Here is a 12,273-nt window from a genome sequence, read left to right on the forward strand (position 1 = left end):
TGGTCGGACCTATTTCCCATAGTGACAGATGGTTGGGAGGGTTGGAGTGAGGGGAGGGGCGGAGGGAGTGTAGGAGTGAGGGGAATGGGGGGTAGCCATCGCTGGATGATGGGAGGGATGGCAGGGAGGGTTGGAGTGAGGGGCAGTAGGGAGGGTGGGCAGGAGTGTAGGGGCAGTGGGGAGAGTTGGAGTGAGGGTGTGGTGAGATGGGTTGGATTGAAGGGAGGGGTGGGGCGGTGACTTGGAGTCAGGGGGTGTCGCTGGGGAGGATTGGAGTGAGGGGAGAGGTGGTCGGAAGTGTTGGTGTGAGGGAAAGGGCAGTAGGGAGAGTTGGAGTGACGGCAGAAGCGGTGGGAATTTTTGGATTGAGGGAAGGGGCAGTTGGGAGGGTTGTAATGAGGGTACCGTCAGTGGCAAAGTTTGGAGTGAGGGTCGACGGTTAGGATGGGATGGAATGAGGGGAGCGGTGTACGGAGAGTTGCAGTAAGGGGAGGGTCGGTGGGGAGGGTGGTGTTGAGTGGATGGCCTGTGGGAAGGTTTGGAGTGATGATAGGGGCGTTGTGGAGTATTCGAATGAGTGGAGGGGTGGAGGGGGTTGAAGTGAGGGGAGGGACATTGGGGAGTGTTGGACTGAGAGGAAGGGCGTTGGGGCGGGTTGGAGTGAGCGGTGCGGTGGTGGAGAATTTTGAATGAGCTGACTGGTGGTGAGGAGTGTTGGCGCGAGGAGAGGAGCGGTTGGGAGTGAAGGGGTGAGTGGAGTCATGGTCAGGAGGTATGGAGTGAGATTGGGGGCGTTGGGGAGGGTTGGAATGAGGGGACGGGTGGTGGGTTGTTTGGAGTGAGGGTAGAGTTAGAGAGGGGGAGGGGCAGTGGGCAGGGTTGAAGTAAGGGGAGGGACGGTGGGGACGGTAGTCATTAAAGGAGGGGTAGTGTGCCGGATTGGTGTGAGGTGATGTGCTTTAGGGAGGGAAGGAGTTAGGGGTGGGGCAGTAGTGAGGTGGGACTGTGAGGGGCGTTGGAGTGTGGGGAGGGGTAGTGGGCAGAGTTGTTGAGAGGGGAGTGGTCGTAGGGACGGTTGGAGTGCTTGGAGGAGCAGTAGGGAGGGGTGGAGTGAGGGGAGGGGCGTTGTGGTGGATTGGAGACAGGGAAGGGCTTGACACGAGGGTTGAATTATGGGGAAGGGTGGTAGGGGGAGTTGGGATGAGCGGAGGCTTGGAAAGGAGGGTGGGAGTGTGGGGAGGGGTGATGGAGAATGTTGGAGTGAGGAGAGGGGATTGGAGGGGCTGGAGTGAGGGGGCGGTGGGGCAGGTTGGAGTATTGGGATGGGCTGTAGGGAGTGTTGGAGTGAGGGGATGGTCAGTAGGGAGGTTCAGATTGAGGGGGGGAGCGGTGGGGAGTGTTTGAGACTGTGGAGGTATGGCGGGGTAGGTTAGATTGAAGGGAGTGACAGTGGGGAGGGTTGGAGTGAGAGGAGGGGCAATGGGAAGGGTTGGAGTGAAGGGAGGTACAGTGGAGAGGGTTCAGTGAGGGAAGGGGCAGTGGGGAGGATTGGAGTAAGGTGAAGGCTGGTCGGGATGGGTGGAAATGAGAGGAGGTGCGATGGGGAGGGCTGGAAAGAGGGAAGTTGCAGTGGGGAGTGTAGGAGTGAGAGGAGGGGCCGTGGAGAGAGTTGGATTGAGGGGACGGGTGATCTGGAGAGTTTGAATGAGGAGAGGTGGGGTGGTGAGAGTTGGAGTGAGTGAAGAGGCTGTGGGGAGTGTAGGAGTGAGGGGTGCAGCAGTGGGGAGCTTTGGAATGAGGGGAGAGGAGGTGGGGAACGTTGGACTGAGTGGTGAACTGAAGTGAGGGGAGGGGTAGTGGGGAGCTATCGAGTGAGTGGAGGGACAGTGGGGACAGTTGGAGGACGAGAGGTGTGGGGGGTTAGTGTTAGAGTGAGGGGGGTTTGGGAAGGTTGGAGTGATGGGAGGGACGGTGAGGGGTCTTGGAATGAGTGGAGGACCGGTGGCGAGAGTTGGAGTGAGGGGTTGGGTGGTGGGGATGGTTTGAGTGAGGAGAGGGATAATAGGGAGGGTTGGAGTGAAGGGAGTTGCGGTGGGAGGGTTGGAGTGATGGGAGGGGTGCTTGGGATGGTTAGAGTGAGGGGAGGGACATTGAGGAGGGATGGATGGAGTGGAAGTGCGATGGGGAGTTTTGGAGAGAGCAGAGGGGCGGCAGGGTGGGTTGCGTGAGGGTAGGAGTGGTTGGGAATATAGGTGTGAAGGGAGCGACGCTGAGCTGTGTTGGACTGAGGAGAGGGGCGGTCGCGAGTGTTGGAGTGAGTGGAGGGTCGGTGGGGAGGGTTGGAGTGAGGTGAGAGGCGGTGGGGATTGTTGGAGTGAGGGAAGGTGTAGTGGCTGGAGTTGGAGTGAAGGGGAGGGACGGTAACGATGGTTGGAGTGAGGGTAGTGTTGGTCGGGAAGGTTGGAGTGAATGGACGGGCGGCGGGGTGGGTTGGAGCTGTGGAGAGACGGTGGGAGAGTTAGAGTGAGGGGCAGGGTGAAAGGGAGGACTGGAATGAGGAGTGCTGATGAAGCATGAGATGGTTCACAGTGTTCCTCAGTGCATTAAAGTGAAGTGTTTATAAACACCGAGAACTGATACACCATGAGAGGCTTCATGGTGTTCCACAGTGCACTGTACAGAATGGCTAATAAAGACAGAGAGCTGATACACCATGGAAGGCTTCACGGTGTTCCACAGTGCATTTTACAGAATGATTTATAAAGGCAGAGAGCTGATACACCATGGAAGGCTTCACGGTGTTCCACAGTGCATTATACAGAATGATTTATAAAGGCAGAGAGCTGATACACCATGGAAGGCTTCACGGTGTTCCACAGTGCATTTTACAGAATGATTTATAAAGGCAGAGAGCTGATACACCATGGAAGGCTTCACGGTGTTCCACAGTGCATTATACAGAATGATTTATAAAGGCAGAGAGCTGATACACCATGGAAGGCTTCACGGTGTTCCACAGTGCATTATACAGAATGATTTATAAAGGCAGAGAGCTGATACACCATGGAAGGCTTCACGGCGTTCCACAGTGCATTTTACAGAATGATTTATAAAGGCAGAGAGCTGATACACCATGGGAGGCTTCACGGTGTTCCACCGTGCATTATACAGAATGGCTTGTAAAGACAGAGAGCTGATACACCATGGGAGGCTTCACGGTGTTCCACCGTGCATTATACAGAATGGCTTGTAAAGACAGAGAGCTGATACACCATGGGAGGCTTCACGGTGTTCCACCGTGCATTATACAGAATGGCTTGTAAAGACAGAGAGCTGATACACCATGGGAGGCTTCACGGTGTTCCACCGTGCATTATACAGAATGGCTTGTAAAGACAGAGAGCTGATACACCATGGGAGGCTTCACGGTGTTCCACCGTGCATTATACAGAATGGCTTGTAAAGACAGAGAGCTGATACACCATGGGAGGCTTCACGGTGTTCCACCGTGCATTATACAGAATGGCTTGTAAAGACAGAGAGCTGATACACCATGGGAGGCTTCACGGTGTTCCACCGTGCATTATACAGAATGGCTTGTAAAGACAGAGAGCTGATACACCATGGGAGGCTTCACGGTGTTCCACCGTGCATTATACAGAATGGCTTGTAAAGACAGAGAGCTGATACACCATGGGAGGCTTCACGGTGTTCCACCGTGCATTATACAGAATGGTTCATAAAGATAGAGAGCTGATACACCATGTGAGCCATTACAGTCTTCCACAGTGCATTACATTATTTGTTCATAAACACAGAGAGCTGATACACCATGGGAGGCTTCACAGTGTTCCACCGTGCATTATACAGAATGCTTTATAAAGACAGAGAGCTGATACACCATGGGAGGCTTCACGGTGTTCCACAGTGCATTATACAGAATGGTTCATCAAGACAGAGAGCTGATACACCATGTGAGCCATTACAGTCTTCCACAGTGCATTACATTATTTGTTCATAAACACAGAGAGCTGATAGACCATGAGGGGCTTCACCATCTTCCACAGTGCATTACACTGAATTAGCAGCTGGCTGAGCAGGGAGGAAACTGATCTGGAGCGGGACCTGAAAAAGAGAGCACGGGTCTCGAGGCCCTCATTTACCTGGAGACAGGAGCGGCAGCTGGAAGACCTGGGTGGGAGCTGATCCGGAGCGAGACCGGAAAAAGAGAACGTGGGGCTCGAGGCCCTCACATACCTGGTGAGCGGAGCAGCGGCTGTCAGGCTTTCTCTCACTCTCTCTGTGCCAGGGCACACTGAATCTCGAAAGAGGAAAATAAAGACTTAAAGTGACATCACGCGATATCTGTACAGTGATTCGTTGGGTACGTAACAGATGTTAGTGCATTTAATTAGCTTAAAAAAATTAAGGGGAAAGTTTATTTTGGAAAAAATGTCCACAAGTGATAAGGTGAGCACTACTAAAGTGTTTTTTCTTTCATTGGTGCAATTTATTAAGGGCTCTAAATAGCAGTGGGTAGTGTTTGGAGTAGAACAAGGCCCCTAGCATAATTAGTGTTTCAATTAAAGGAAGTAACTAAGTAATTTGAAGGTAAGTCATGGCAGGTGAGCTCACACCGGTGATTTGCTCCTGCTATGCGATGTGGAAAATCATTGTCGCTTCCAGTGTCGCTGTGTGCAGGAAGTGTATCCAACTGCAGCGACTGGCTCCCCACATTATGGAGTTGGAGCTGCGGGTAGATTCACTGTTGAGCATCCGCGGTGATGAGGACGTCATGGATAGCACATTTAGTGAGGTGGTCACACCGCAGGTAACGGCTGCACAGGTAGTACAGGGATGGGTGACTGCCAGGCAGTACATTAGTTACAGACAGGTATTGCAGAGCACCCTGTGGCCATCCCCCTCTCAAACAGATGTACAGCTTCGGATACTGTTGTAGCGGGGGTTGGACTTCGAGGGGAAAGGAGCAACAGCCAGTTCGTGACACCACGGATGGCGCTGCTGCACAGCAAGGGAGGAAAAGAAGGTGGAACAGCTATCGTGATAGGGGATTCTATCGTAAGGAGTACAGATAGGCGTTTCTGTGGCCGCAAACATGACTCCGGGATGGCATGCTGCCTTAGTGATGCTCGGGTAAAAAATGTAACGGAACATCTGCAGGGCATTGTGAAGGGGAAGGTGAGAGGTCGTGGTAAACATTGTTACCAACGACCTAGGTAGAAATAGGGATGAGGTCCTGCAACAAGTATTTGGGGAGCTAGGTAATAGATTAAAAAGCAGAACCTCAAAGGCTGCTATCTCTGGATTGCTCCCGGTGCCACGTGCTAGTGAATATAGGAATAGGAGGATAGAGCAGATGAATGCGTGGCTGAAGAGACGGTGCAAGAGGGAGGTCTTTAGCTTCTTGGATCACTGGCTCTGTTTCTGGGAAAGGTGGGGACCTACACAAGTTGGACGGGTTGCACCCAAACCGGAACGGGACCAGCATCCTGGCTGGGAGGTTTGCTAGTGCTGTTAGCGGGGGTGGGGGTTGGGGGTGGGGGAGAGGTGGGTTAAACTAATCTGGCAGGTGGATGGGATACAGAATTGAAGCACAGTAGGGGATGATGCACAGTCAAATATAGAAGAGAAACTGAGTCAGTCTGGAAGGCAGAGCAAATATAGACCTGTTAATGCAGCAGTGAAAAAGGCAAGGCTGGATTATATCTATTTTAATTCAAGGAGTCTTTCTACTAGGCAGATGAAATGAGGCTGTTGATACGCACATGGCATTATGACATAATTGCATTCACCGAGACATGGTTGAGGGAGGGCCAGGATTGGCAGATCAATATTCCAGGGTATAGAATCTTCAGGCGGGAGAGGGGAGGGGGTAAAAGAGGAGGTGGCATTACACTGTTGATCAACTAGTCAATTACTGGAGGAAGGAGCGACTTTATCTTAGAAGATTCCTCAAATGAGGCCATATATGTTGAACGTAAAAACAAAAAGGGGCAATCATTTGGCTGGGCATTTGCTACAGGCCTCCAAACAGTCAGGGATAGATAGAGGAGCAGATATGCAGGCAAATCTCAGAGAGGTGTAAAAATAATAGGGTAATAGTTGTAGGGAATTTCAGCTCACCTAATATCAATTAGAATAGTCTTAGTGCGAAAGGTTTAAAGGGGTGGAATTCTTAAAATGCATACGGGAGAGCTTGTTGAGCCAGTACATAGAATGTTCTGCAAGAGAAGGGGCAGTATTGGACCTAATCCTCGGGAATTAAGATGCACAAATTGTAGAAGTGTCAGTGGGGAGCAGTTCGGGGATAGTGACCATAACACTGTAAGGTTTAAGGTAGTTATGGAAAAGGACAAATATGGACCGGATATAAAGGTACTATATTGGAGGAAGGCCCAGTTGAATATGATAAACCAGGATCTGGCCAAAGTGGACTGGGAGCAGCTGCTTGTGGGAAAGTCTACATCAGACCAATGGGACTCATTCAAAGAGAAAATAGTCAGGGTTCAGAGCCAACATGCATCCGTTAACGTGAAGGATAGGACCAGCAAGTCTAGGGAGCCCTGAATGTCACGGGATATAGAGTGTTGGATCAGGACAAAAAGAGGCTTATGGCAGATTTAGAGCGCGGAAAACAGCGGAGGCACGAGAAGAGTATAGAAAGTGTAGGGGGCACTTTAAAAAGTAATTAGGAGAGAGAAGAGGGGCATGAAAAAAAAACATTGGCGTGCGAGGTAAAGGAAAATCCTAATGAGTTTTATAGCTATATTAAGGGCGTGAGGGTAAACATGTAAAGAATAGGGCCCATTCGGGACAAAGTGGCAATCTGTGTGTGGAGCCGGAGGACATAGGTAAGGTTTTAACAGATCACTTTTCATCTGTGTTCAGTATGGAGAAGGACAATGTAGGTGTAAAGATCAGGTTGGAGGATAGCGATATACTTGAACATATTAGCATTGAAATGGAGGAGTAACTAAATGTTTTAGCGGGCTTAAAAGTGGATAAATCCCCAGGCCTAGATGAGATGTATCCCAGGCTGTTACGTGAGGCAAGGGAGGAGATAGCCGGGGCTCTGATACAAATTTTCAAATCCTCTCTGGCCACCGGAGAGGTGCCAGAGGACTGCAGGACAGCGAATGTGGTACCATTATTCAAGAAGGGTAGCAGGAATAAACCAGGTTATTACAGGCCGGTGAGTCGAACGTCAGTGGTTCGGAATCTATTGGAAAATATTTTGAGGGACAGGGTTAATCTCCACTTGGAGAGGCATGGATTAATCAGGCTTTGTCAGGGGGAGATCGAGTCAAACTAACTTGATTGAAATTTCGAGGCGGTGACTAGATGTGTAGATGAGGGTAAAACAGTTGATGTAATCAACATGGATTTCAGTAAGGCTTTTGATAAGATTAAGCAGGTAAGAGCCCATGGGATACAGGACAATTTGGCAGATTGGATCCAAAATTGGCTTAGTGGCAGGAGACAGAGTGTAATGGTTGAGGGTTTCTTTTGCGAGTGGAAGCTTGTGACCAGTGGTGTGCCAGAATGTTCGGTATTCGCACCTTTTCTGTTTATTGTGCAATTAATGATTTAGACGTGAATATAGGAGGCATGAAAGTAAGTTCGCAGATGAGACGAAAATTGGTGGTGTCGTAAATCGTGAGGAGGAAAGCCTTAGATTACAGGGTGATATAGATGGGCTGGTAAGATGGACGGAGCAGTGGCAAATGGAATTTAATACTTAGAAGTGTGAGGTCATGCATTTTGGGTGGGCTAACAAGGCAAGAGAATATACAATGGAAGGTAGGAGCATAGGAAGTACAGAAGGTCAGAGGGTCTTTGGTGTACTTGTCAATAGATCACTTAAATCAGCAGCACAGGTAGATAAGTTGGTTAGGAAGGCATAAGGGATACTGGCCTTTATTAGCTGAGACATAGAATATAAGAGCAGGGAGGTTATGATGGAGCTGTATAAAATGCTAGTTAGACCACAGCTGCAGTACCTTGTACAGTTCTGGATACCAAACTATAGGAATGATATGATTGCACTGGAGAGGGTACAGAGGAGATTCACCAGGATGTTGCCTGGGCAGGAGAATTTCAGCTATGAAGAGAGACTGAAAAGGCAAGGCTTGTTTTCCTTCGATCAGAGAAGGCTGCGGGGGTGGGGGCGGGGGGACATGATTGAGGGATACAAAATTTTGAGGGGCATTGATAGGTGAGATAGGAAGGGAATTTTTTCCATAGGTTGATATTTAAATAACCAGGGGGCATAGATTTAAGGGAAAGCACACGAGGCTTATAGGGGATTTGAGGAAAGAAATTCTCCCGGAGTGTGGTTGGAATCTGGAACGCACTGCCTGAAGAGGTGGTAGAAGCAGGAACCCTCACAACATTTAAGCGGGAATTTGATGAGTGCCGTAAACGTCATAGAATACAAGGCTACGGGCCAAGTGCCAGAAAATGGATTTATCATAGTTAGGTGCTCAATGTTTGGCACAGAGATGATATACAGAAGGGCCTGTTTCTGTGCTGTGTAACTCTATGATTCAATGTCTCTAAGCTGAATTGTCGACAAACGCAGAGATCTGATGCACCATGGGAGGCTTCACAGTGGTCCACAGTGCATTACACTGAACTGTCTATAAATGCAGAGAGCTGATACACCATGAGAGCATTTTCAGTCTTCCACATGTCACTGAAGTGGTTACAAACACAGAGATGCTACACCATGAGAGACTTCACAGTGTTTCACAGTGCATTATACTGAAGTATTTGCTAACACCGTGAGCTGATACACCATGAGAGGCTATATTGTCGACAGTGCAATGCACTGACGTGTACATAAACACAGAGAGCTGATAGACCATGAGAGGCTTCACAGTCTTCCACAGTGCATTACACTGAAGTGTTTACTAACACCGTGAGCTGACACACCATGAGAGGCTGCAGTGTTCCACGGTGCATTGCACTGAAATGTTTAAGAACACAGAGAACTGATACACCTGGAGAGTCTTCACAGTATTCAACAGTGCATTACACTGAAAAAATTATAAACGCAGAGTTCTGAGACACATGAGACGTTTCACAGTATTGCGCAGAGTATTACACTCAATTGTTTATGAAGACAGAGAGCTGATACACCATCAGAGGCTCCAAAGTGCATTACACTGAAGTGTTCACTAACACAGAGAGCTGATACTGCATGAGAGCCTTTGCAGCATTCCACAGTGCATTAAACTAAAATGTTAATAAACGTAGAGAGCAGAGACACCGTGAGAGGTTTCAAAGTATTCTGCAGTGCACTACACTGAAGTGTTCATAAACACAGAGAGCTGATACATCATCAGAGGATTCAGTGTTCCTCAGTGAACTGAACTGAAGTGTTTATAAACACAGACAGCGACTACACCATGAGGGGCGACACAGTGTTCCACCTGCATTACACTGATGTTTTTTTTTCAATCACAGAGAGCTGATCAACATGAGAGGCTTCACAGTGTTCCACAGTGAATTACACGGAAGAACAGAGAACAAAGAACAGCACAGGAACAGGCCATTCGGCCCTCCAAGCCTGCGCCGATCTTGATGCCTGCCTAACCTAACACCTTCTGCACTTCCGGGGCCCATATCCCTCTATTCCCTTCCTATTCATGTATTTGTCAAGATGTCTCTTAAACGTCGCTATCGTATCTGCTTCCACCACCTCCCCTGGCAGCAAGTTCCAGGCACTCACCACCCTCTGTTTAAAAAACGTGCCTCGCACATCCCCTCTCAGCTTTTCTCCTCGCACCTTAAACCTATGTCCCCTAGTAACTGACCCTTCTACCCTGGGAAAAAGCTTCTGACTATCCACACTGTCCATGCCGCTCAAACCTTTGTAAACCTCCATCATGTCGCCCCTCCACAAATGTCGTTCCAGTGAAAACAATCCGAGTTTTTCCAACCTCTCCTCATAGCTAATGCCCTCCAGACCAGGCAACATCATGGTAAACCTCTTCTGTACCCTCTCCAAAGCCTCCACGTCCTTCTGGTAGTGTTGTGACCAGAATTGCACGCAATATTCTAAGTGTGGCCTAACTAAGGTTCTGTACAGCTGCAACATGACTTGCCAATTTTTATACTCTATGCCCCGACTGATGATGGCAAGCATGCTGTATGCCTTCTTGACTACCTTATCCACCTGCGTTGACACTTTCAGTGACCTGTAGACCTGTACGCCCAGATCTCTCTGTCTGTCAATACTCCTAAGGGTTCTGCCATTTACTGTATACCTCCCAACTGCATTAGACCTTCCAAAATGCATTACCTCACATTTGTCCGGATTAAACTCCATCTACCATTTCTCTGCCCAAGTCTCCAACCGATCTATATCCTGCTGTATCCTTTGGCAATCCTCATCACTGTCCGCAACTCCACCAACCTTTGTATCGTCCGCAAACTTACTAATCAGACCAGCTACATCTTCCTCCAAATCATTTATATATACTACAAACAGCAAAGTTCCCAGCACTGATCCCTGCGGAACACCACTAGTCACAGACCTCCATTCAGAAAACCACCCATCCACTGATACCCTCTGTCTTCTATGACCGGGCCAGTTCTGTATCCATCATGCCAGCGCACCACTTCACCTTTTGTACCAGTCTGCCATGAGGGACCTTGTCAAAGGCTTTACTAAAGTCCATATAGAAAACATCCACTGCCCTTCCTTCAGCAATCATCTTTGTCACTTCCGCAAAAAACTCAATCAAATTAGTAAGGCACGACCTCCCCTTCACAAAACCATGCTGTCTCTCGCTAATAAGTTCATTTGTTTCCAAATGGGAGTAAATCCTGTCCCGAATATTCCTCTCTGATAGTTTCCCTGCCACTGACGTAAGGCTCACCGGCCTATAATTTCCTGGATTATCCTCGCCACCCTTCTTAAACAAAGGAGCACATTGGCTATTCGCCAGTCCTCTGGGACCTCACATAGAAAGCTGATAGGCCATGAGAGGATGCAGAGTGCTCCACAGTGCATCACAAAAAGTGTTTATAAACACAGAGAGCTGATACACCTTCAGAGGCTTCACTGTGTTCCACGGTGGATTGCACTGAAGTGTTTAGAAACACCAAAAGCTGATAGACCATGGGAGGATTCATGCTGTTTCACAGTGCATTACATTGATGTGTTTATAAACACAGAGCAGGTACACCATGAATGCTGATAGAACATGGGCGGATTCATACTGTTCCACACTGCATTACACAGAAGTGGTTTCTAACAAGAGAGCTGATGCACCATGAGAGGCTTCACAGTGTTCCATAGAGCATTGCACTGAATTGTTTATAAATACCGAAAGGTGATACACCGAGGGAGGATTCACATTGTTCCATAGGCCCAGGCATATTCTATCCACAGAAAACAGTGTAAATCCAGTCTGACCAATTACCATCCCACTGCAATCATCATTACAGTTTTGGAATGCGTCATAGATAATGCTATGAATCGGCACTTCGTCTGAAATAACCTGCTTACCGATGATTACTTGGGTTTCTGCCAGGGCCACTAGGCTTCAGACTTCCTTACAGTCTTGGTTGAAACATAACAAAAGGAGCTGAATTCCTCATGTGAGGTGAGAGAGACTGTCCTTGGTATCAACACAGAATTGAACGAGTGTGGTATGAAGAAGCTTTAGTAAAACTGATGTTAATGGAAATCCTGGCAAAATACTCCAAGGGCTGGAGTCATATCTAGCACAAAGGACGATGCTTGTGGCTGTTGGAGGCCTATCATCTCAGTCCCAGGACATTCCTGCAGGAGTTCTTCAGGGTAGTGCCCTAGGCTCAACCATCGTCAGCTGCTTCATCAATGACCTTCGCTCCAACATAAGATCAGAGGTGTTGATGAACACTGTTGATCACGCAATGGTCAGTCCCATTGGTAACTCCTCAGATTGAGAAGCATCCGTGCCCACATGAATCAAGACTTGGAAAAAGATTCTAACTTGTAATTAGCAGTCTGGCCACACAAATGTCAGGCAATGACCATCGCCAACAAGAGAGAATCTAACCATCTCCCCTTGTCTTAAATGGCATCATCATCACTGACTAGCCCACTGTAAACTTTCTGGGAGTTACCATTGACCAGAAATATAATTGTACCAGCCATATAAAATTGTGTCTGTAAGTGATATTCGGTGGCTGGGCATTCGGTGGCGAGTAATTCATCTAATAATTCCTCAAATCCTGTTCACCATCTACAAGGCAGGA

The sequence above is a fragment of the Heterodontus francisci genome, unplaced genomic scaffold, assembly GCF_036365525.1.
Source record: "Heterodontus francisci isolate sHetFra1 unplaced genomic scaffold, sHetFra1.hap1 HAP1_SCAFFOLD_53, whole genome shotgun sequence".
Classification (NCBI taxonomy): Eukaryota; Metazoa; Chordata; class Chondrichthyes; order Heterodontiformes; family Heterodontidae; genus Heterodontus; species Heterodontus francisci.